The 26835-nt window shown below is 46.7% G+C and overlaps 1 long non-coding RNA gene across 2 annotated transcripts in view; it reads right to left on the bottom strand.

Moving 5' to 3' along the window:
- Positions 1 to 1143: 1143 nt before the first annotated feature.
- LOC144768691 (uncharacterized) overlaps positions 1144 to 26835 on the bottom strand; it is a 129730-nt gene continuing 104038 nt past the window's right edge. For both annotated transcript variants that reach the window (XR_013598611.1, XR_013598612.1), the window contains exons 3-4: positions 7197 to 7305; positions 1144 to 1503 (exon numbers count right to left, since the gene is read on the bottom strand). This is a non-coding gene — a long non-coding RNA (uncharacterized LOC144768691). The remainder of the gene's footprint in view (positions 1504 to 7196; positions 7306 to 26835) is intronic.

Here is a 26835-nt window from a genome sequence, read left to right as displayed (position 1 = left end):
GTGAGAAATACAGACAATGTCACAAAATCAAAATATCCCTTTCCATCCACAGCACAAGCTAGGATACAGGAAGACAGCGCAGGAGCCGAGGAGACAGAACATGTGGATGAGCAGGCAGGGCTGGGGGACTCTGACGATACCACAGAGACCACACATGTCCCACGGACAAAGTGCACCATTGTGCCACCACTGCTACCACTGGAGGTTGACACACAGTCCACAGGGGAGAATGATGCACAGGCAGATTCAGGGCAGCGTGTGACACCGGTGCCACAACAGCACACACCCTAACATAGGGGGCAAGGAGCAGTGAGACGCAGGCCAAGGGCCAGCAACAGCTTTGCCACAGATGAAGAGGCCACAGTGTTTGCTGGACTGAAGGGCAGATACAGCGCCTGCAACAGAAATCAATGAGATCCATCAACCGGCAGCTGTGCACAGTCAACTAAAGCCTACGCTACATGGGGGAGGGCATCATGGACATGGCAGGTGCCATTCGTGAACTGTGTGCAAAAGAGGGATCAGGCAGCCAGGCGCAGGGTGAGCCAAGGTTCTGACAGCAGTCTAAACAGCTACACTAAGGTGAACTGCCTGTGCACTGCCACTAGCCAGCTGACACGCTGCACAGTCAGCATGCAAGTGGAGATGTCCCACTGCTGCCAAGATGTTGCGAAAGGCCTGGTGCAGGTCACCATTCCTGTGGATCAACTGCAGACAGCGAACACAGGTGGCACAGCACTCCTGGGCTCAGAGGAGAGTGAGGAGGTATCCAGCAGGAGCAGCATCACCCCACCAGTGCCCAATCCAAGAAGGCGCAGTGGGAGACAGGGTGCCACACCTGTGGACTCAAGGGAGGGCACTCAGCACCCAGAACGGGCAGCAGCAGTCCATCCCAGGAGGAGATAAACTGGCAACACTGAGTCACGCAAATGGGTGAGGCAACCCATTCCTACAGGACTCCACACTTGCATGAATACCTGCACTCGAGACCTAGCAGTGCTACGTACAGCGACACTCATTGAGTCGGTCAGGCTGTGTGACGAAATTTCATCCTGCAGTTAAGGGTTTGAATAAGCACAGACCTGCTACAAAATATCTTTTGCATCATGTCATTATTACTCACCTAGAAGTAGTTCTGTGTGATCTCAGCCTGTCTCTGCCATCCGCCAGCTGCCCCATCTCCAACTGCTGGTCTGCCAGGAGGATCTGAGCCATCATCGTCAGAAGTATCAGTATCAGTCAGTTCTATTGGGATGCCTTTTTTCATAGCTATGTTGTGGAGCATTGCATAGGTAGCCACAATCTTGCAGCAGGTCTCAGGGCTGTATTGGAGTGCTCCTCCGCTTTCATGCAGGCAGCGGAACCGGCTCTTCAGGATCCCAAAAGTCTGTTCAATTACACAGCGCGTAGACTTGTGTGCACGGTTGTATCTCCTCTCCCCTGCATTGGCTGGATTTAGGTACAGTGTCAGGATGAAGTCCCACACTGCATATGCACTGTCACCTGCTTGAATGGAAACAAGAGGTGTGTCAATGTCCCACACCCCAAAGATGTACTGTATGTAGGGATGTTTGCCATGCATTTACCAAGCAGGTAGCCCTCACCAAACTCGCCAGCATTGAGACGTCTGTATATCCCACTAAGTCTAAAGATGAAGGAGTCATGAGTACTGCCTGGGTATTTAGCTACAATGTCATTGATGATATGTTTGGCATTGCAGATCAATCAATCAATCAATATATTTTTGAAGGGCACAACTCACCTGTGAGGGTCTCAAGGCGCCGGGCGGGGGGATGCTGCTACTGCTCGAAAAGCCAGGTTTTGAGTAGGCTCCTGAAGGCCTACTCAAAACCTGGGTCTGTTGTAGGAGGGTGGGGAGGGTGTTCCAGGTCTTGGCGGCGAGGTGGGAGAATGATCTGCTGCCAGTGGTCGTTCTTCGGATGCGGGGGACGGTGGCGAGGTCGGCGGAGCGGAGCTGACGGTTCAGGGTGTAGAAGGTGAGTCGTTTGTTGAGGTATGCCGGTCCGGCGTTGTGGAGTGCCTTGTGTGCATGGGTGAGGAGCTTGAAGGTGATCCTCTTGTTGACGGGAAGCCAGTGTAGGTCTGTCAGCTAGGGCGTGATGTACCTGCGGCGAGGGATGTCGAGGATCAGGCGTGCTGAGGCGTTCTGTATGCGTTGTAGTCATTTAAAGAGATTGGCCAAGGCTCCTCCTTAGAGGGCGTTACCGTAGTCTAGTCTGCTGCTGACGAGGCCCTGGGTGACTGTTCTTCTTGTTTCTGTGGAGATCCACCTGTAGATCTTTCAGAGCATGCGGAGGGCGTTGAAGCAGGAAGACGAGGTTTTCGTCAGGACCATATAAGCCTGGGCGGTCTGCGCACGCTAAGGCGCACCCAACCCTAGGCTAAGTGAAAAAAGTTATTTGAATGTAAATTCACAGTCAAATATGGGCTGACTCACAAAAATTGTTTGGTCAGAAAAAACACTCGAGATCGAGTAAGTAATGCTACATAGGAGATCGGGGACAGGACGCGATCCAGAATCTGTTGCGACCTGGAAGGGACAGGGTAGTTGTGCCTAGATGGTGCCCGCCGACTCCTCGAGGATCTCGAGTGTTTTTTCTGACCAAACAATTTTTGTGAGTCAGCCCATATTTGACTGTGAATTTACATTCAAATAACTTTTTTCACTTAGCCTAGGGTTGGGTGCGCCTTAGCGTGCGCAGACCGCCCAGGCTTATATGGTCCTGACGAAAACCTGGCAATCCCGCTTAGAGGTTGTAACATGTAGACCCTTTTTTTTCCACATAGATATAGTCGGCCATTGTAACCCTCTTTAATATCTTACACTTTGTTTTTATTATTGCCCAGTACCTTCAGATTAAAGTTTTATTGAAGGTATACTGTGTCAATTTTTAAATCACTTTCTTGTTACTTTTACCCCCCCACACCCAAAAAAATTTCCAGCTCCACTGTAATTCAGGTGTCGCAGCACACCCGGATGGCACTCGGCAATCCGGGTGGGCCCCGATGATGAAGCATGTCACCAACCAGGTTGGTGAGTGAGGGGTTTATTAAAACAAGGAACAATTCTCCTTGAATCTTCATAAATTTCCCCATCTCCAGTAGGGCCACCTCCCGGTCCGGTGGTGATACTCCTTGTTTTGTTTATATATAATTGGTCTAGGGGACCAGGAGTACCTCCCTCCACTCTTGTGGAGAAACCCTTACTCTCCCATTGTTTTTGATATAATGAGTTGAGGACGAACCCTAGCTTGCGCGCGTGGTCGGTGGGTGTTGGTGCTGCTCCCAGTGCGGTCGGCCACCAGGAGTCGTCCCACGCCGAGGGGGTCGAGCTGAGTAGAGGACTTTCGTCTTGTCTGAGTTCAACTTCAGACAACTGTTCTTCATCTATTCGGGGCGGCGACTTTCATTCCTTCGTGGAGGTTGGTTTTGGCAGTGAGGGGGTCCTTGGTGAGGGAGAGGATCAGCTGGGGGTCGTCGGCGTAGGAGATAATGTTGAGGTTGTGTAGTCGGGCGACGTGGGCGAGTGGTGCGATGTAGATGTTGAACAATGTCGGGCTGAGGGATGATCCTTGGGGTACGCCGCAGATAATCTCAGTAGCTTCGGATCGGAAGGGGGGAGGTGGACACTCTGTGTTCTGCCAGAGAGGAAGGAGGTGGTCCAGTCCAGTGCTTTGTCTTGGATCCCTGTGTTGTGGAGGTGTGTGCGTAGGTTGTGGTGGCAGACAGTGTCGAAGGCGGCTGAAAGGTCCAGGAGGATGAGGGCCGCCGTTTCGCCGTTGTCCAGTAGGATCCTGGGGTCATCGGTGGTAGCGATGAGGGCAGTTTCGGTGCTGTGATTGCTGCGGAACCCGGACTGGGATGGGTCCAGGATGTTGTTATCCTGGAAGTAGTGAGTCAGTTGTCTGTTGACCGCCTTCTCGATGACCTTCACCAGGAACGGGAGCAACGAGATGGGTCCGAAGTTCTTGAGGTCCTTTGGATCAGCTGTGGGCTTTTTGAGTAAGGTGTTGATCTTGGCGTACTTCCAGCTTTCCTGGAAGGTCGCGGTCTCGAAGGAGATGCTGATGGCCTTGCGGAGATGGGGTGCGATTGTGGAGCTGGCCATGTTGAAGATGTTGTGTGGGCATGGGTCTGACGGAGAGCCAGAGTGGATGGTGTTCATGATTCTGTTGGTGTCACCGTTGTTGGTCCAGGAGAGCAGGGGATCGGTGAGCGTGGTGGCCGTGGGGTCGGAGGTCTAGGTGGAAGTCGGGCGGTCAGGGTGTTGAAGCTGGCATGGATGTCATCGATCTTGTGGTTGAAGAAGGTGGCGAGGGCGTTGCACAGAAATGTTGAAGAGCTCTTTGCTGTTGTGTGTGTTGTTGTCTAGGCGGTCTTTAAAGGAGTTTTTCTGGCGGATCTGATGAGGTGATGGTGTCTGCGGATGGCGTTCTTGTGGACTGTGTAACTGTCCGGTGTCTGTTCGCGGTGCCATTTCTTCTCTAATTTTCGGCTGGTTTGCTTGGAGGCCTGGAGGTCGTGGTGAACCAGCTGGCTTTCCTGTTGGTGTGTCTATTGGAGGGTTTCTTGATCGGGCGAGAATGCTGGCGCAGTCATCTATCCACTGTATGAGGTTGCCGGCGGTGGTGTCGGGGTCAGTGGGGTCGATGGGAGTGCATCGGTCGAGGGTGGTGTTTAGCTGTTCTTCGGTTACTTTGTTTCAGTATCGGCGAGGGATCTGTTGAGTGTGGTGGTGCGTGGTGGGTTACCGGAAGATGAAGTGGATGCAGCGGTGGTCGGTCCAGTGGAGTTCGGTGGTGTGGCTGAATGAGACTTTGGAGCTTGCGGAGAAGATGGGGTCAAGCGTGTGGCCAGCAGAGTGGGTGGGCGTTGTAACAATCTGTCTGAGCCTGAGGTTGGCGAAGTTGTCAATCAGGGTGGTTGAGTTGGTGTTGTTGTTGTTCTCGAGGTGGAAGTTCAGGTCCCCGAGGAGGATGTAGTCTGTGGAGGCGAGGGCGTGCGTCCTGATGAAGTCGGCGATGGCTTCGCTGAACTGTGGCTGGGGTCCAGAGGGTCTGTAGACGAGGGTTCCTCTGAGGGTGGTGTTGGGGTCAGTGTGGATCTGGAAGTGCAGGTTTTCGGCGATGATGAGGGTGTCGTCGGTGGTGGTCGAGACTCGGAGCGTGTTCCTGTGGACGATGGCGATTCCTCCTCCTGTTCCTTTGGTATGGTCCCTGTGGGTGATCTTGTAGCCATCAGGGATGGCGATGGCGATGTTGGGTGCCGAGAAGGGGTTCATCCAGGTCTCCGTCAGGACCTGTATGTTCAGGGAATGGTATGATTTAGCGTTTCTGAATAAATATTCATTGGTTGATGGTGGTGTGAGGTCCACATGGGTCCCATCTATGTAGCCAATTACGTAGGGGAATCATGCAATCTGGCAGAAGTCCAGTTTTGTTTGCTGTAATGTCTGTTGTGTGCTGGGGAATCGTATGTGATGTTTGTAGCCTCAGTAAATTGCATATAGGAATGCATGGAAGAAGCGCGGCAGGCCACTCTGGGAGACCCTACCTGAAACTACTATCACCCCTTGGAAACTCCCCGATGGACGGGGCAGGGGAGGAGTGGTAGCACCCTCCTAAAGTGTGCAATAACTGCTTGGACGGCCCTCTCGGCCACCCAAAACAGTCTTGGACACATCGCATGTTTTCCATGCAGGCTGCATTACAGCCTATGGGGAGAACATGCCCAGGCCTACAATCAGTGTCTGAGCGCCGAAACACAGCACTCAGACCAATCACAATGCTGGGCTGACTGGGAACCTGGTTGTGCTTCCTGTGGCCGAGCGAGGAAAGGACTATGAAGTAGAGGAAGTGACGAAAAGGTACGTTTTTATTTTTTATGTATTTGTTTTATAGCCGCTTCCCCCGCTTCCCCCGCATCCTCCCCCCTCCTCCGTCTTCCCCCCTACCTCCCACCTCCTCCCCCCTCCCACCCGCCCTCCCTACATCTGATCCATGCCGGCCGCCATTGCACATCAAGTGCCAAGGAAGGCAATAGACTAGACAGATATTTGACCGTCAAAAAAACACAGACTGTGGAACCTGCTTAAACAGCCATGGCCCGTGCAGGTAAGAGTGGTGGGGCGGGGTTGGGGGATTCGACAGACAATCACAAGGGAAAATTAAATGAATAATTAATTTTCCCTTGTTGTCGTCTGTCGAAATCCCACCCACCCTGCCCCGCCGTTCTTACCTGCAAGGGCCACGGCTGTACTTAAAAATGGCTGCCCCTCCCCTTTCCACTCAGGAACTAAAATGCTCAAAGTGAAAAGGATACTTTACATTTTAGTTCCGCATTTTGACCCTTGTGCAAATTCTGATTCGAGTACTAATTATAAGGATTTGGCCCAATCAATTTTCAGCAGGTAATGCCTGGTGCAAGTTGAGCTGGCACACTATGCAAAAACCATGTGTGTGCCTGTCGGAACAGGTGAAAACACGTGCAATGAGCACGTTATCCCCCATTCAAAGGATCAAAACTTGGAATCATGCTCAAATCGCACACTGAGTAAGTGGCAAGCCCCTCTTTCTTTGTTTACAGGTTACACAGTCTTCACCTACAGTTTTATAAAGGTCAGAATGATATGTTTTATCGTCCATACTGATCAGTGGTCTAGATCTAATTATGTGCCGGGAGCCTGCTTTCGTGACAATCAAAATAAACTGCACTATACTTTTAGTGTTCTGCCAATAGTATAGGTTCTGGAGTATTTCAATGGCACTTATATTACAAGTATCGCTATTTATGTAAACTGCTTGTTCACTCGTAAGGATTGTGACGCTAATAGGAGAGAAAAAACACAAGCTGAGGCAAAGGAGAACATTAAAAAAAAATTGCAGATTCTCATAGCAAGTTGGTGAAGGAGAGTCCTGATTTTATTAAAGACAAAGAAGCCAAATATTATATAGTATCTTTTCCTGCTGTTAATTTTAAGTAGAACATTCAAAGCATACTACATTTCCCACAATCCTGCTCCCCTGACCAGGAAGTAACAACAAAGAAGAAATACACCCAACACTATAAATAGGCGCAGTCCATAATCAACTTCTTTTCTTGATGACTAAACTCTATAGTCCAAGAGACAGCCGAAACAGCAAAAGTACCTGCAAAAAGCCCAGAAGCAACAATACCTATTCTTTTCCCTGGCAAACTCCCACAGGGAACGTGTCATCCATCGAAGATGAAGGCTTCCCTCCACACGGGTTCTCTCCCAATGTATTGATTAGGTAAAGACTGGCACTAGAAAATAACCAATGAATTTGTTACCAAACATTACCAAGATAGGTAGAAAATACCAGTGGAGGGACAATAGTTGCCTCCTCTGTCTTTAATAAAGTAAGGACTCTCCTTCACCAACTGGCTAGGAGAATCTGTCATTTTATTACAACACATGTATATCCACCACTGCCATTACTGCATGTTATATAGGTTTACAGTAAAACGTTTTAAACGTTGAAAGCCTGGATCAATCTGCTGACTTCAATGTCCTCTAGCCTAGCCCCTACCCAGAAGACTTTTAAAGCCATACCACCTGAGCAGAATGTGGCAGTGAGTAAGGCCTCCCATCTCCCTTGTTCCCATTCCCTCTCGGCATGACTTACAGCCCTTTTATAAACCGCTCTCTTAACTTGGATCAGACTTCTGTCCTGGGTCTTAATTGAAGCAATTAATGCAAATTTGGCAGCTCTACATTGACTGATGAACCACGAAGGCAAGTTCCTCCTAGCACCCTTAAATGTGGCTTTAACATAAATGTTTTTTAAGTTCTTTAAATATATGGTCATGAACTTCCCAATCCTCACTATAGGTTCTTGCTGGCCTAAAACAGGATCTTTATTGCTCAAGACTCCTAAACACTTCTCTGCCAACTTATAAATGGGCTTCACTGCTTCCGGCGAGTGCATTATTGCACTCCATTTAATTCTGCGCCTCTACTTGTCAGCTGGTGCCTGCCATCGTGGAGCTCTGAATGGGTGGCTTTTGCCCTACAAAGAGCGAGGTCCATATCACGTGCAAGAGCATTATGGTCACTGTCATGTCTAGTTATAATTATCATGTCAGTGACATATGGCCAGAGTCTAACATCAACTAATATAAAATCTGTTAGACTAGTGCTGTGGATTCGACATTCCATCTTTCTCTATCTGGTGGGGTTCTCCCATTGCAAGCATGCACACTCTGATTTTGGGTCAGAGCATTTTTTTTGTAAAGCCAACGGGGACCATTTGTTTATAGGGTGTAGTGTTATGTCTGGAATAGACCAGATCCTATCCTCCTCCTGTGCGAAGTCATTAGTTCTCGCATCCAGAGACTCAAATTGGCAATTAAAATCACCACCCACTATTTTATGTACTCCCTCCGGTAGGGTTGTCAGGTGTACAACAAGCAATTCAGCTGTTGGTGATTCTTGTCTGTGGTTCATAGTAAATATTATAAACATACATTACTAATTAAGATGGAAATGGTAGGTTTACACACAATATATCTTCCGATGGTATCTCAACATTTTCCACTGTGCACCCAAGATGGGTTCAGACCTCCAGATGGTCTGCCCCTGCCTCTGACTGTGGCCTCTTTACTTAGGAGACTCAACCTGCTAGCTGTGTTTTCGTAGTTGGCCAAGTTTCTTGAAGAGGCAGACATCAAACTGGTCAATAAAATGACCCCAGACCAGGAAATCTAGTTTGGAGCCTATGCCAGTGATGTTCCAAGAAAGCACCCTCAATGAGAGATTGAATTTGGGTAGTTCCTATCAACTCTTGGGACCTTCTTGAATTACCTTCCTCCTTATTGCCTGTTTTGGTAGTTACGTATTTTTCGGGGCCATAACTTTAGTTACTCCATTACTACCCAGATGGTTTTATCTATCAATTCCAGATTCTTCGAGAGGCAATGGTGGGCCGACTATAATGCCCCCGCCACCGTCCACAGAGCCACATTTGTGATATACAGCAATCTCATGAGGGTGAGATTGACGGTCTATTTTAGTTTCTTGTGGGACACACAATTATAGCGAGCGTCTACCCTGTTGTTAACAGGCTGGGTGATAGAATTGGCCTTGCCCGCGCTCTCGGTTCAGAGGGAACCAGCCTTAAGGAAACCTTTGGTCACCCCTACAAAAAAGGTGGGATGCTGGGGACCCTCCTTATCAATAGTCAGTCTACTCGCTCCAGTACATCATAACGGTTAGCAATGGAGATGCTGAAATGCCCATTATGCCATTCACCATTTAAGGGTTCAGTTAGACGGAGAAAGTGCTGTGGTGGCTGTAATGAACGGTGTTATCTTGCATAAGAACAAGGTTTATAAAAAATAACCTAGTGGTAGCAGGGCAATTTTCGATTCCTCAGCCTGTTTATGCACCCCATCAAAAAGCAACTTTTGGACCACATTAGAATCTTTATAATTAATGACAACCCAATCCCCTGGACAGTCCACCCAACCCCGACCAATCCACCCCACACTGCATATGAAAAGAATGTTATGTGTGAGTATTTCTCACAAGCCAGTCTAAGCATTTATTAGCAAGTTCCTTGTGTGTTTCTCTCAGTCCTTTACAAAGTTTGGGATATTCTGTTAGAATTGTCACATAAGGGCAAGACGTAGGGGACTGATTAATAACAACGAGCTTTTTCTTTCTTTATGCTGCTGCAACAGACCCAAATCGCCCATTACACCTATCCTGCTGACTGGGTTGTCCCTGTTGATGGCCTCCTTCAGCAGAATGCCCGGCTAGTCAGGAATTAGCTCCGTATATTGTAGGAAGTACAGTAGGAGGGAGGATGCTACAGCTGGGGCAGTGGACGTAGTAGGATTATTTACCGCAAACCCTCCTATTTCTATAACCTGATGCAAGTGTAGCTGTGGTTTTTGAGGGTCTTTGAGCATGTACTCAATAGCTGCTAGGTCTACCAAAATTGGTGCAAGTTCCGAACAAAGAATGCCATTGACTCTACCTACTAGCTCTACCACTAATTCAGCAGACCAGCTTAATTTTAAGTCAAAGTTCAAAGTTCAAAAAAGCTTTTATTCGATTTGTACATACAAATCATACAAGCAGAAATACATGATTGAAATATTAAAAATCACCATATAATTATTCCAAAAAGGAAAAGAAGGCTAAAGTGCATCAAATTGGAAGTGATCCCGCCTCTATAGGCCAACATTATTATAAAATACAAACATTCTTACATTGATTAGCTGGGGATCAGTAGGAGTTACTCGCTAGACTTTTCATGGGGAACTGTACATTAAAAATTATTATAATCAATCAATACTGTGGTCAACTTCATGTTTAGTAATACCTTAATTACAGAAATTGATATAAAATTTAAAAGTGGGAGCATATCTATACAGACAGGAGCGTTAAACAGTAATATCATCATAAACAGATCCTGGCAGCTGTAGAGCATAAGTACAGACAGGTAAGTACACAACATTATAATACAATACTTTTCCTGGCAGCTGTACATTTTAGAATAAAAGTAGCCAAAAAAAAACAAGTCTCCTCGTTCTCTAATGAAGATAAAAATATCAATGCTGTTTGTGTGGTGCAAATGTTATATTTGATAAAGATAGGTTTAAGGTATTTTAGCCTAAAGCACTGATAAAATTTGCAAAAAAGCAAAAAATGGCAACTACTCTGCCTAGAGGTGCTATCGCATGGACAGGGTATGTTTGAACTAGTCTTTGTATTTGGAAAAGCAACCAAGTGGTGTACTATGCCCAGTCTGACCCGTGTTAAAACGTACTGGTGAGAAGGGCGAGTCACAAATACAAGATAGGATTGTAGTCCGGGAGCTAGATTTAGGTCTTTATAAAATTTTATAGTAACAAGATTGCCAACGGCTTTGTCTCGTTCAGCCTTACGAAAATTAAGAAACGTTATCTTGATTTCTTTTTTTGAAATGGAGACAACCTTTTCAGGCTCACGAAACACATCAATATTAAAAAGAAGTAGATACCAACGATGAATGTATCTTAACCATGATACACGTGAGGAGTGATCCAAGCCTATACAGTCAAGGATAATATCCTTGGTGAATCGAGTCTCTGGCTTAGCCCAAATAGAACGCCACAATAAGAGTGGCCGAACTGCTGCTAAGTCAGAAATATACTCGATCCCAACTTCTTCGTGGATCAGCTGGATGGAGGCAGAAGGGGGAACACATAACATCCTCCTTAAGAACTTGTTTTCCTCCTTCTGCAAGGAAATACCCTCACAGTGACCCCATACCCCTGCCCCATACAGAGCAGAGGAAACACAGCATACATTATAAATGTTCATCATATCTAGAATACTTCGTGAGCCGAGTTTAGAGGCAAAACGAAATATGCTACTAGTGGACCGTAGCATTTTTGTTTTTACGGCCTCAAATTCCGCATTCCAAGACCCTCTATTATTATATGTTATTCCCAGATAACAAAAGGACTTAACAGAAGTTAGCTTTTCCTTATCAAGGAAGAAAGTGTGCTTTACCTGCTTGGCTGCCTGACCACATGACATTACATATGTCTTAGTTTTATTCACACGAAGCCGCCTAGCTTGAATGAACTGCATAAAATTATCAATTAGGCGCTGTAGGCCCAACTGTGTTCGCGATAAAAGAACAGCGTCATCCGCATAAAGTAACAGCGGAACAGGTTTACCATCAATCAAAGGGGCATCTGCTGGGATGTCGGTCAATGATCGGTCGACACCATTAATAAAAAGGGAAAATAAAAGCGGGGCTAAAACACAACCCTGACGTATGCCCCGTGACACTCTAAAGAACGGGGTACATTCGCCAAGGGTGCCATAGCGGACTTTACATGAGAGTTTTTCGTACAATCTAGCTAAAAAGTACACTATTTCCCTTGGTGCCCCGGCGTCAAGCAGAACCTCCCAGAGAATGTTATGGTTAACCAAATCAAAAGCGCTGCTCAAATCAGCAAAACATAAAAAGAGGTTGCCACTTTTGGCCACAGTATATTTACTGATTAAAAGGTCCAGATTTACGCATTGGTCCAGTGTACCCAGGCCTTTGCGAAAGCCATATTGGACTCTAGTTAGTATGTTAAAATCCGTTGCCCAGTCTTCTAGCCTCTTCAGCAAGATCCTACTCATCACCTTTACAGAGGCGTCCAGTAATGAAATAGGACGATAATTAGAGGCCTCTGCCTTGTCACCTTTCTTGTGTAAGGGAATGATAATCGATTGACCCCAAGTAGAAGGAAATTCACTTTCGGCCGCACAATTGAAAACCCTCACCAAAATGGGAGCCCATAACGCTGTTTCGTCTTTGTATAAATCCAGCGGAACCCCATCGGGGCCAGGGGCCTTTCCTCCTTTACTTAAAGAGATAGCTTCCTGACATTCTTCTAGTGTTATAGCCATCGGAAGGGGCAACCATGGGTTTATAACTGGTGGTGATAACTCAGAGGTTGACCTTTCTGGATTAAATATTTTAGAAAAATGGTTAACCCAATCGCTACATGCCACGTATGAGGTCAGTTCTGGGACATTTTCTTTATTGAGAAACGGGCTGTTAATTGTTTCCCAATAGAGTTTACTATTTTTGGTCTCAGCCGCCTCCCTCAACTTATCCCACGCCTCAGACTGCAGAACCCTTTTCCTTTTATTAATAGCTGTTTTATAACAGGCCCTGAGATATTGTATGTCCGTCTTAACACGTGGTTTAGTGCCTAGCGCATTCTTTAGGTCACGGAGGGCGACTATACATGTCTTATCAAACCACCCCTGTTTTGGACCACTATTGGCTGACGTGGTCTTAGTAAAAATACCATCAATACAGCTATTCATAGATACAAAATAATCTATTAAGCAGCCAGAATCACTGTCATCATCCAAGCAATAACTAATTTGGTTCTTGCAAAGCATAACGACCTCCTTCTGCTTGGTTTTGGAGTTTAAACCAGTCCATTTAACCCTCAGGCCCTTTGGTCTAACAGGCACTATATCAGTTGTACATTTACCACCTGGAACTAATGAAGTACCATGCCCCAAGAGGGTGACACGTAGGCTATTGTGGTCACTGAGACTTTCTTCATTCACATACAAATCTGTGTAGGCTCCACTGCTGGACATCAAAATATGATCAATAAATGAACCTGCACCCCTGCCTGTAAATGTAGGGCATATAATTGCCTGATTATTAACATTGCAATTTAACAGGGTCAGATCTAGCATGACCAGCATATTATTTAAAGTGGAACCATAACTGCAGTGTTGAAAGTGGGGAGAGTCCTCCCTCCCCCCCTGATCTCCCCAATGGCTATTTAATGCTGCATCGAAACCACAGTTATTCCCATTGGACAGATGGCAGGGCTGCAAGTTAAAATCACCAGCCCAAACCACCTCAGCCTTTCTTTTCGAGATATCAAGAGCCTTATTGATTTCCCTTTCTAGAGGCAGTAAAATATCCCCCCTAGTAGCATCAAAAATATTATTATAGAAATTAACAATAACTAAATCAATATTCTTCCTGCACTCCACCCTAATAACTTGGCTGTATGTCCCCACGGTTGTACTGTATTTAACCGTACATTCACACAGCTTGGTTGACATTAACAATAAAAGGCCCCCCTTAGCCCTACCCGAGCTAGATTTAGTTGCTCTAAGGCAGAAGGATACATACCCTTCGATGTTAATGGGGTCTGGACACCAAGTTTCCTGAAGTAGGATTAAATCAAAACCCTCACCCAAAAAACTGGTCCAAAAGGGTGTACCTAATTTGCCGGTAAGACCAGCGATGTTCCAAGAAATAAGAGAAATTCCTGCTGGTTTACCAGGATTACCACCAACAGATATCTCCGACTGATTTGCTGGTGGTAAAAAGGCAGGACCCTCTTCCCGAATGATGGTAACTGGACTCAGACTCGGACTAGTAGTAGTTATACATATATCAGAGCTACCCTGATTACCTATGTACTGGGGAGGTATTGGTAGTGCCGATGTAGTGAATTCGTGAGGTACAGCAAGGGGTGTGGCAGAGGAAGAAGAAGAACGCTCCATATCAAGAAAGGGCTTAGGAATGTTTAGGTCCAGTGCATCTAGAGGGCTAAGTCAGTCTACCTCATCTAGCACGGCATATCTGTTTGGGTGGGCGAATTGTGAAGACATTGGGTTTTGGGAGTGGGGCGGGTCCTGCCACATTTGTTGCCACGGATGTTTGTCTAATTGCGGTGGCTGGAAAGATTGCTGCCATTGATAAGCAGGCTGGTGTAAAGGTGGCGGAAGATGAAAAGGGTGTTGCCAATGTACTTTAACTTGCTGCATAGGAAAAGTTGAGGCATTTGATAACTGCTGCTGTAAATTAACATAATGTGGAAGAGGAGGGGGCGGATAAGATGGTTGCAGCCAAGGTTTAACGGCTTGCTGTGGAAAAAACCCCGGTCCACTGTTACTTTGAAAAGTGGGACAGGGGGGGTTAGGTCGTGCGGGTTTTGATAAAAAATGTGACAAAGGAAGTGGTTTAATTTGAGTCGCAGGACCACTATTGGGTGCATTACATACATAACTAGCTGCCCCTACATCCCTAAAATTGACAGTTATTACGTCCCCTACTATTGATTTCTTACTTCTGCCCACCCAATCCCCTCTCCGGACGGTAAGAATTTCGCCGTTCATGCTATTAGGTAGGGGTTTATGTAGATGGAGCCATTGAGCACATTTGTTTCTAAGCTCAGTAAACGTTTCTTTTACTCCCTCTTTCAATGGGGGAACTGCTGTCAACACAACAACAAAAGGAGAAACCTCTGGTGGTAGATTGATGGACCTGAAACGTGCCTGCTTCGGTTTAGGCCCTTCAGGTTTATTTATAGAAAGAGGTGCGGTGGTTGAATTGGGTTTCCCTGCTACTTCTTTAGCTTGAATAGATGTGGTGGCAATATTAGCAACAACAGAGTGTTGAATCGCCTGTACAGGGACATTCCCCTTTGGAATCGGTACAGTTATTGGTTGAACGGAATTGTTCGCTGTTTGCGACTCAAAAGATACAGAGTTCCCAAGGGCTATGCTACTTTCGACCTTATTTAAAGCGTCTTTAGGGGACTGGATGCTCGTTAAGCATTCAGAGACCAAATCTGTAGTCCCTTGCAATTGAACATGCCCTTGTCCTTGCTTTTTTTGTGGCCATTTGGAGTGTATTAACGAAGTAAGCCTGTCCACTTTAGAAATTAAAGGTTTGATTTGTGCTGCTAAAGTGGCTTCAAGATCTAGTTTTAAATCTGTAACCATATTTTGCACCCAGCACGGGATACCTGATATCATTTGTGGGGTAGGGGAAATCAAATTGTGATTCCTAACCGGTGCTTTTGCTTTACTTTTGCCCTTCGATGTAACCTTAGGAGGGTTAGGAGCCCTTCTCCGGGGAACAATGGGTACAGGGGCTGTTTCCACATCATTAGACCCACTCAGACTCGGCTCCTCTTTATCAGGCGACTGACATGATTCTAGATCTGGTGTACCCTCCAGGTCTTCGAAAGATGGATCCGAGTCTGATTGGGCAACCGATAAATCAACAGTATTCGGTACAGTCGGAACACTGTTGGTAGGCATGGTTATAGGTAAGGAGCAATTATTCAGAGTCTGCATAGCAGGGGATTTAACCTTTGCCAAAGGGCCCAAGGATGAGCGCCTAGCATTAGCAAGGTCCATAGAGACTCTTTTTTCCAATAATACAATACTTTGGTCAATTGTCTCGTGCACGCGTGAAATAAAAAGATCAATAGGTCCTGTCACCTGAGCTACCGCCGTAGCTTTTTTCGCGCAACTTCGAGTTCTGCTACGTATGGTCGACATTTTAGACGATTATGGTTATCAAGGGCGAAGACACAAGAGTTCTGGGCCAGGGCCGTCCTCTGCCGTCCTTGAACGGCCTTAAACGGCCCGCTCTTTGCCCGGTCTTCGCCCCGGCCTTAGCCCCGCGCGCGTCCCGCGTCGCGGTAGAACTGAAGCCAGTAATGAAGGCGAAGGTTGGGGGCGTGGCCGCCGGGGGAAGAGGCAGCAGCTGTGTGCCGCTGAGGCTGCTGGACCTCGCAGTCCCCCGGTAGGCTCCACGCACAGTCTGTAGATTAAATCCTCTACCTGGGAGCGCGTTACTCACCACGGGCTGTGGATCCGCTCACACCAGGGAGGACGAGGCAAAAGGAACGATGAGCGGCTCCCGCGGAGCGGGTGTCGCGAACAGTTGCAGGAGATGGCAGAAAACACACAGCACGAGTCTGGCTCCTCACAGAAAGCAGGTAAGCCCAGAAAGCGCCAGTTGACCAGGGAAACCAGGCGATGTTAAAGCGAAGGCTGGGGGCGTGGCCGCCGGGGGAAGAGGCAGCAGCTGTGTGCCGCTGAGGCTGCTGGACCTCGCAGTCCCCCGGTAGGCTCCACGCACAGTCTGTAGATTAAATCCTCTACCTGGGAGCGCGTTACTCACCACGGGCTGTGGATCCGCTCACACCAGGGAGGACGAGGCAAAAGGAACGATGAGCGGCACCCGCGGAGCGGGTGTCGCGAACAGTTGCAGGAGATGGCAGAAAACACACAGCACGAGTCTGGCTCCTCACAGAAAGCAGGTAAGCCCAGAAAGCGCCAGTTGACCAGGGAAACCAGGCGATGTTAAAGCGAAGGCTGGGGGCGTGGCCGCCGGGGGAAGAGGCAGCAGCTGTGTGCCGCTGAGGCTGCTGGACCTCGCAGTCCCCCGGTAGGCTCCACGCACAGTCTGTAGATTAAATCCTCTACCTGGGAGCGCGTTACTCACCACGGGCTGTGGATCCGCTCACACCAGGGAGGACGAGGCAAAAGGAACGATGAGCGGCACCCGCGGAGCGGGTGTCGCGAACAGTTGCAGGAGATGGCAGAAAACACACAGCACGAGTCTGGCTCCTCACAGAAAGCAGGTAAGCCCAGAAAGCGCCAGTTGACCAGGGAAACCAGGCGATGTTAAAGCGAAGGCTGGGGGCGTGGCCGCCGGGGGAAGAGGCAGCAGCTGTGTGCCGCTGAGGCTGCTGGACCTCGCAGTCCCCCGGTAGGCTCCACGCACAGTCTGTAGATTAAATCCTCTACCTGGGAGCGCGTTACTCACCACGGGCTGTGGATCCGCTCACACCAGGGAGGACGAGGCAAAAGGAACGATGAGCGGCACCCGCGGAGCGGGTGTCGCGAACAGTTGCAGGAGATGGCAGAAAACACACAGCACGAGTCTGGCTCCTCACAGAAAGCAGGTAAGCCCAGAAAAGCAGAAAGCAGTCAAGTTCCCTTCCGTTGGTAACACATGGGTGCAGTTACAGGAAACATCCTTTCGGACGAAGACGGGATCACGCTGTGCCAACACAGTGCCGACAAAAGAACGAATGCGGCATTAGCGTGCATTCGTTAGCACGCAAGTCGTTTTAAGGACTTTCTTTTAGGGAGGCGCATTGGTGGAATGATGTTGGATTTAAAGTCCAACACCTTCCCTACTGTTGCGGAGTAAATTAAACTATTTTAACATCCAACACCCTCCTAAGGCAAGTCGTTAAAACAACTTGCGTGCTGAACAAATGCGTCCTAAAGACGCGTTCATTCAAAAGACAGCGTTCGGAATGCATACGTCCTAAATGCATGCGGAATACCATCCTACATTCGCTGGACAGACCCAGGGGCATTAGACAGAGAATCAGCTTGGGCTCCTGTCTTATGTTGTTTGTCCCGGACAGTCCTCATTGGTCTTTTTACTACTTGTTGGAGTTCCTAATGCCGTGCCTCATTGTCGGTAGCCACATTCGATACACTAGACAGTAGGTCAGAAGTCCCGTTTGTTATGCTAGACCTCATAGTGCCAATATCGGCAACATTCCTCCGTTCTCATACAGCAACATACATAAATAAACCACATGACACCTTCTTAGTGGAGAAATTTGCTGCAGGTTTATTTGCATAACCAATATGCCAACATGGTGGGTTATCTTACGGGCGATCCCAGGGCAGGCCAGCCCCTATGCCGCCTGCCCACCTGATGAGCCAAATTGCACCGTGGCCGTCGCCAATCGGTGATTACCAATCCTTGGGAGGGGCCACCCCTCCCATCAGTGGACCGCCAGTCCACTCCCTTACTCGCGCCCCCCAAAAGGTGAGCGGAGCATTCCAGGCAGCCCCCGGTTGCTCAGACCCACAACTGCCTGTAGGACTAACGGGGCGCCGTAGTTCTTCCAGGGGACACGCTAAGACATCCCTGGGTAGCCTTGCCTTGGCACCCTTGTTGTGCTGTTGTGCTGCTGCAGTAAAGTACCCTTTTGTACCTTGCAGACTCTGGATCGCCCTGTAACTCCTCCACAGCTCTGGGGGAGGCCACCGTCACAACCAGGGCGTCCCACCAAGGAAGGTCCTATTTACATCTTGTTGCTTCCAAGGCGTCCCCAAGGTCCAGCAAAAAAAAAGTCCATGCCTACCCTTGAGAGGTGAACCCCATCCCCCTCCCAGCATCCAGTAGACTTGATGTGAAGTAAACCATGTCTGATAAAGCCAAATCCCCTTTGCTCCGTGAATTTACGCATGGCGCTGTTCACTCTCCTACGTGAGATCTCCATGGCATCTCCTGATCTGTCCCCTTGCCAAACTGAGCGAGGTAAGATTTCCGACCACCATGTGAACACATGCCCCCAGCTGAATTCTCAACTGACACATGGGGGTCGATTCCGATTCGGGAAAAAAAACGTCCGTACGATTTGTTTCCGGAGCCCTCTCCGTACGAATCGTACCCGTCCGTCCGAGTCGCGAAGTACGATCCGTATTCCGTGACTCCGTCCGAATCGTCGCAATCCGTATGTATTGTAAGGCTGAAACCGTGAACCGTACGACTCGTACACATTCCGTACGACTCGTACACATGCCGTACGACCCGACGAGTACGATCCGGACCGGGGTATGAGGACGCGATTCATATGGTCCACGCCAGGTAAGGGCGAGTCGTACGGAAAAGCACACAAACACATACACACCGTACGGTCCCCCCATTGTACGATCGGTGTACTCGTACACCCATCGTACATGGGGTACGGCTCGTACACCCATCGTACAATGGGGGTACGGCTCGTACACCCATCGTACAATGGGGGTACGGCTCGTACACCTCATGATCGCAGGGGTACGGTGCGTACCCCTGCGATCATGGGGGGTACGCACGTACCCGGGGGGGGCGTTCCATTCCTGTTTCGGCGCGAACTCTGCTTTTACGGCTGTTTTCAGCTCCCGTAGAAAAAGGGTTGTACGGTGCGTATCCGACATGTATCGTACTTGCTGGGTCGTAAAAACCAGCCGTGAACCATACAGATGTCGTGTACAGCGGGTTCTGAGGGAGAATCGTACGGAGATTAGAGTCGTACGGTGTCTTGTACGACTCATACGGAGTACGGCTCCTGGTACGAATCGTACTTCGTCGTACGTGCGGGGGACGTTGCAGGGTACGATTCGTACGGGAAAAACGCTCCGAACGGCTATTCGGAGCGGTTTTTCCCAAATCGGAATCGACCCCTTGGTGTCCCTCATGTCTTGTAGCAGCACTCTCCTCCCCAGTGTAGTCAGGTCATTCCCTCCCAGGTGTATGACCAGAATATGAGGTGGTGCGATCCCCACCCCAAGTCTCTGCTGTAGCTTCCTCATCAGCTCGTTTCATCGCATACCCGGGTAACCTAACCACTCTAACGATGCTTGAATTGCCCATTACCCAGACCTTGGTTTCTGGTAAATAAAGAGATGTTGTGTTTGAAAACCATATCTATTGTAACGTTTACACACTAAAAGTCTACAATTGCACAACAACCACATCACTGCAACATCAATTGGCAAACCGGGCCAGAACTGTACACCTTTATACACATAAATGCCAGTTGGAACATTGGCCCTAAAAGTCCTCTCGCCAAACCCTTCTGTTCAAGGCCTTATATATCGTTTATAGCATTGAGACTCCCATCGCCCCACCGGTTTAATTCGCTCTGGCGCGATCCCTGATAGGAAGGCTGTGGTTGCTGCCCCGATCCTGAAGGAGTGGCTACTAAATCTCTTGCCCACCCCTGTCTGTCCTGACAATTGTAAGCACGCCTGCATGATGTGTTCTACTTGAAACTTTGTAACCGGAGACCTGTCTTCGAGCACCAGGAAGTACCCCGCAATCCCAGGGCGGAGGCCCAAATAAGCCTGTACCAAGAGGTAAGGACAATACCTAGCGTCCCCCAGCCCCTGTAACAGGGCCACTCTCCCCTCCCCCGCCTGATCCGTTTTGGACTGTCTCACCACTATCCTGAGGCATGACGTGCTAATGGTAATGTCCTTGATATTCAAAGCCACCCGAGGTGTCCTGCTTAGATCGCGCCACAAGCTCCCCAATCCTAAAGGTCCCGAAGAAGGCCAGTGCGAAACTAGCAGCACCCCATAGTGTATTCAAGTGAAATTTGATAGTACCAGTTTACTATCGAATTTCACTTGAATACATTATGGGGCGCTGCTGGTTAAATAACACGCTATGTCAACAACAGATAGAGGTTAGGGTTTTTGTAATAAATTGAATTGTGCCGGGTGTGTGCACATAATTGAGAAGTATGGATATTAACTTACCTTACTGCGCCGTCGGAATACAGAATGTGATGTTAGACTCATACTTGCTGCTAGGTTGAAGCACTATGCATACGCTCGCTGGTGACACTATATATTGATTTTCAGAGGAGTGAACATATTGGTGATTCATTTGGAGTGAAATACCAAAGGATTTGCGCTTATATTGCGACATCTCGATTCTTCAAAACCCCTGTGTAGGTCGTAATTAACACCGCATATACAGTAGGTGAACACTATTATTTGTTGATTGTAGTCCAGAGCAGATGATATTGAAGGCTTGATGAGATATTTACCTATGTTCTCATTTTATTCTACAGAACTATACGTTAAGACATCATAGGTATTTGAGAAAGTATTTATTTGTCCTTAAACACTCTTTTTTGGTCTTAACAATTCAGCCACAGTTTATAATAAGACTTGGCACAAATCTATATGAGAAACTGCACCATGACACCATCACATGACCACTCGCTCGTGCACGGGTGGATTTTCAATGGAGAACTCGGCACATTATTTCCCCTCTCACTCGGGTTTAAGGTTTCTCTTATAGCCAACCACTGGTATTTTCCCGGGTCTCTCCTTCGTATACTATATCTTGTTCTCCTTAGGACTATTGACTTTGATATGGGCCTTAGCTCTATATGTAGTAAACATATGACTTAATTGAACATACCCTCTAATTTTTGATGTAATTGCGTAACATGTAACATTATAAGTCATGTTGACTTACGAATGTATGATACAAGTAAATACAGCGGAATTTTGTATATTTGTCTTGTACAGCCTTGAGGAAGTCGCGGTGTCACACCGGTATGCGACGAAACGCGTTGGCTGTTGCTGGAAAGAACTGATTAAAAGCGGGACAAAAGGAACCCACTAAACAAAGAATTTGGTTTATTGTGTAATGTGTTATTGAATCACTGTATATACTCATCACTAATAGGGAAACCGTTTTTACTTAAACGTGTGCTTGGGAGTAGAAATTGCAATTTTGAGAAATTTTCTCTAACCCTGTGGAGTTTGAGGTTCTCCATACCTTAAAGCACCATGAACCTTAATCTCAATCAACCTTAATTTAGTGCTAATCTTAACTTAGGCGCCTCAATCCCTATACGCATAACCACCTCGTTGTTTTCTCCAACATAGCTCACCAAGTCCAGGCATCAGTGTGGCTTAATCACCAATTTATTTCTGCCCTTGCCTCCAGATGTAGAGGTACCTTCTCTAAGCACTCAAACCCCCTTTGTAAGTGCCTTATCTTTGGTCATTGGAGAGCGTTGTAATAAAGGGGTCCTGTAAAGACTGCTTAGTGGAAAGATGAAAGGTGGTCCACCACTCTCGCAAACTCCAGAAAGCAATAAGATATTGTCCAGCATCATCCTGAACTCTTTTTTGATCCCCTTTAGTTTTTAGTCTTTGAGCAACCATATTTCCTTTTCAAAGTCCACTACAGACCCCCATAATTCCATCCTTTTTGAGGGAATTACTTACAATGTATCTGCTTTTATGAGAAAACCCAGTAGCAAATCAATTCTACTGCCATTTGTACCTGTGTCAGCAAAAAAATCTTCATCTTGCCTAGAAGTATCATATTGTAGTTTTGTACAAGTATACCATGATCCTTGGTCCCCGGGATTATAGCGCTTCAACAGCTTGGTGAAACACCAGAGAGAGCAGATTAGACCAAAAGTAAGGACAGTGAATCTGTACGACTGCCCTAGCCAGAAGAACTGTAAATACTTTTGTGAAAGTTAAACATTGGCACTGTAGGTAGATGTTCATCATCCGATGCCCCGGGAGGAAAATATTCCTAATCCTGTTTGCTGTCTCTATCTTGAAGTGTCAATAAATAAAAAACTGATTGAGATCTTTTAGATTTATTACTGGTCGGAACTTCTTATTCTTCATATGAACTAGAAATATATTGCTCACAAACTCTCTGAGGTGCAGCAGACAAGGCATTATTGCCCCTTTCAGAAGCAAATCCTGTGCCTTGAGATTAAGTATACTCCATCTTGAGAAAACTGGATTGGGGTAGGAAACCTGGTCTGGAGCATTTTCGGCATTGGGGGAGTCGTATGGTCAATTGTTTATGACAAGGAGGAAGGGATCATTACCTTACTGTTCCCTGATCTTGGTAACTGATTTATTTCCCTGGACAAACGGAAGGAGAATATCATAGAAACATGTAAACATTTTCTACAATAAGCATTTTCCCCCGTGCTGTCCTTTAGCAATTTGGGAGAAGCCGGCTGATTTATTCAAATATCCAGCTGTACACTCTTTATCCTACTTTGGGAGACTGGATAAATCCATGCTTGGATATTGAAAGGACTTTCACCGTGGCTTACTGTTTGACTGATTAGAGTCTAACGAGACGGATTCAGAATTTTAGGTCCCCTGATATTTGTTGTATCTGAAGTGGTCCTGAGGAAGGTGGTGTCTACTACACGCATCCCACCAAAACGTGTGTCGACCCAGTGCCGAGTCTCAAATTTTCCTCTCTTTCTGAGACCCAAGCTGTGGCAGGAGAGACAATTCTTTCCTGTCTCTTACCCTCTATCATTTACAGATATTGTATATTTGTAGCTGTATGGGAATGATTGTTTTTGTATGAATGGAATGGATTTCTGGTATGTAATCAGGAGGACTTTAATTAATATGTTATGTATTTTTTTGCAATAATCATGGTTATTAAAGAAATGTACCAAGGATTATAAGCACTTATTATGAAGTCTGTTTTGTAATGTATATAAAATGAATCAATAAAATGAAAAAAAGTATTTTTATATTTAAAAAAAGATGCTATGCTAAAAATTAAAAACCTGAGATAAATATTTCTTGTCACTGGTATATCTTTAAAGTAAGAGTTGTTGGTCAATGAGGGAAATTCTGTGATATATATATGTTTTGTTTTCCCCTCTTTTCCCTGACCTAAAAGTATTATAGAGGGGGTCCCGTTATTTCTACTGTAGGAAACCTGGTCTGTACTGGGGTGGTTTGAAAATCTATTTGAAACACCTAACTTTCTGGGGAACCGTAGGGTTACTCGAGATCAACTCCCCTTCTTGAGGAAACAGAACAAACCAGCCCTTCACTTTCACCAGGGGGTAGGAGACTATTCTTACCTTGAACTCCCATTCCCATTGTCTGTCCTCTATCAGTGCCAAAATGTCCTCCATCATTAGAGAGTATCTGTACTGTTGGCGTATGAAGTAGGGTCTGAAGAAGTTTGTACAGCCAGCGAAGCAACCCCTGTATCTACCGGCCCTGGGAAAACCCAACCAAATACCATCATCAGTAAAGAGTGAAATTTAGCTAGTGAAGGAAACGCTTCCACATAGCACTCAATCTCCCTAATAGAATGCTCTCCAAAAAAAGATCCCTAGATGTTTATCTAACCTTGGAACATGCAAGTTCACCCAAATTTGTGTTTATTCTCAACAACATACCCTCTCAACTTTCTATTCCATATCAACAGCTTCCCCTGTACTCTTCGCCTACTCAGCCATGCACAATATCCTTGCTAGTCAACCCAGAGTTTCCAACATTTTATCTGGGCACGAGGTACAGATAAAATGTGTCTGTCAACACTCCTTCTAGGATCTATACTCTCTCTATATGCGAGAGTATAGATATGAGTGTACCTCACACACTGGGAGACATGGTCACTGAACTTTTCCAGAAGTATTAATGAGCTGTAAGCATGACAGTCTTTGGTCCTCACATGGTTTTTGATTACATCAGCTAACACATTGAAGCACTTGATAGGGTGAAGCATTAATATATGTATAATTTAATACAGATGCTGTTAAGACATGTTCCGTTCTGAACATTTAATTTCCTCCATGTTAGAGTTACAGAGCCCCTGAAGAAGGGCTACTCGCCTGAAATGCATTGGGCATAAATACATGTTCCGATAACTATCATGGATGTTATGATGAAATAACACATTTAATGGACATGAATAATCAAGCAACATTGAAAACGGAATAATGAAACTATAAAGATTTTCTGAACACATTAAAGAAGTGTGCTTACGTGATATACATTAATATAGAGACAGAGGCCAGCACCCATCTAAAGTTTGATTCTATCCTCATACTCAGGAAGATCAACCTGATTGCACCACTTACCCGCATAACCAGCGTCAACAACTTTGAATTAAATGACGGAGTGCGCCCCACTGGACATATTCCAATGTAATTCAAACACCCACACAGTTTTGTAACATGCCCCATTATTTGTATCTCAAGGTACATGACCTTACCTCCAGTGTCTCTTAACTCCCTCCTCTTGCCACTCCCTTATTTCAGGGCAAAACCACTATATCATACAGCAGGATTGTTCCAGTACCAACTCAGAAAATAACTTGCAAAGCAGTGGAATTTACCAGACTTTCAGAAACCCATGCTGCATTGAAATCCTATTTTAACAACAAATGTTAGCAGTCCAATGGCCTGGAAAGACTGTCATGACTGACAGAGCAGAAGCTGTAAATGAACGCTGACAACAGCATGAGTTGGGTAAGAAAACATGCTTCCAAAGCAGTGTGGATGCCTCTAAACTACAAGCTCTTCATGCCAAATGCCTAAACAAGCAAAGCAAAGTCTGGAAACACAAACAGAATGCCTGCACTTCATGGTTACCTCAGCATAGGCCAAAATCAATATTACATCTTTTAAGCAATATAATACAATAAACAAACCAGTTCAGTAGTTCAGTACATGGCTCACCAGTACTTAACTTGGCGGCAAGAAAAGAGGAAGTTGATTATGAACTTCCCTTGTTTATAGTTTGTTGTAATAAAAGTCTGGTAGCCGAGTGTAGTTTAAGATGATTTATTAAGATTACGTTGTGGGTTGGTAGATCCATGTAAAGCAGCCCCACCAGGAGCAATCTGCCTGCTGCTCAGCCCATACTCCAACTGTCACACCTCACCATGCAGGCACCCAAGCATTCCATTCATCATCACCACACCAACATTCTACACAGAACACACACACTGGCTGAGCAACCAGGATCCAAGGTAACAGGGGAGATGTATGGAAACAGAAGCAAGATATAACATATTATCTCCCTTTAGAAAAAACAGAAATGTTAGATACTAGGTGTATTCAACTATTCACTTGTATAAAAAAGTAAAGAGAAATGTGTTCAATACACACAGATGCAAGATAGAACAGAACATCACGTGAAGAACTAAGCATAAAGAAAAGAGTGGAAGCATAAGTAAATACTTAAGAAATATCACCCATTCTCCCGCTTTGCAAAACATAAAAATGTAGAGAAAGAAACTGGTGAAACAATATTATCTTACAGAACACATGTAACTAGACAGCAGACTGAGCAATACTAACAAAAACAAACTCCAAGTAAGAAACGGAATCACACAAAAACATGGGAACATACAGAAGAAATGGGTATGAAACACCCGACCAAACATCCCAACAAAGAGAAAATAATGTAACGTGTAGCCACGGGTGACACGGACCCTCAAATCACCATCCCTAAGCAATCAATCAATCATTTGTAAAGCGCACTACATACCCGCGAGGGTCTCAAGGCGTTGGGTGGGCGCTACTGATTGAACAGCCAGGTCTTGAGTATCCTCCTGAAGGTCAGCAGGTCTTGGGTCTGCCGTAGGCTCAGTGGGAGGGTGTTCCATGTCTTGTTGGCGGGGTGGGAGAAGGATCTCCCACCGGTGGTTGTTCTTCGGATGTGCGTGACGGTGGCGAGTGAGAGGTCAGCAGAGTGTAGCTGGCGGTTGGGGATGTAGAAGGAGAGCCATCTGTTGAGGTAGGCTGGGGCAGTCTTGTGGAGCGCCTTGTATGCGTGGGTGAGGAGCTTGAAGGATATCCTCTTGTTGACGGGGAGCCAGTGCAGGTGGGGGTGATGTGGCCGTGGCGTGGTACGTCGAGGATCAGTCGTGCCGAGGCATTTTGATGCGTTGTAGTCGTTTGATGAGCTTGGTCGGGGCTACCGCGTAGAGGCCGTTTCCGTAGTCGAGTCTGTTGCTGACGAGGGTCTGGGTGACTGTCTTTCTTGTATCTGTCGGGATCCATCTGTAGATCTTACGGAGCATGCGGAGGGTGTTGAAGCAGGAGGAGACGGCGTTGACTTGCTTGGTCATTGAGAGCGTTGAGTCGAGGATGATTCCCAGGTTGCGTGCGTGGTCGGTGGGT

Source organism: Lissotriton helveticus, chromosome 7, assembly GCF_964261635.1.
Source record: "Lissotriton helveticus chromosome 7, aLisHel1.1, whole genome shotgun sequence".
Taxonomy (NCBI): domain Eukaryota; kingdom Metazoa; phylum Chordata; class Amphibia; order Caudata; family Salamandridae; genus Lissotriton; species Lissotriton helveticus.
Note: the sequence above shows the minus strand (reverse complement) of the source record. Positions and strands in the feature narration are given on the sequence as shown.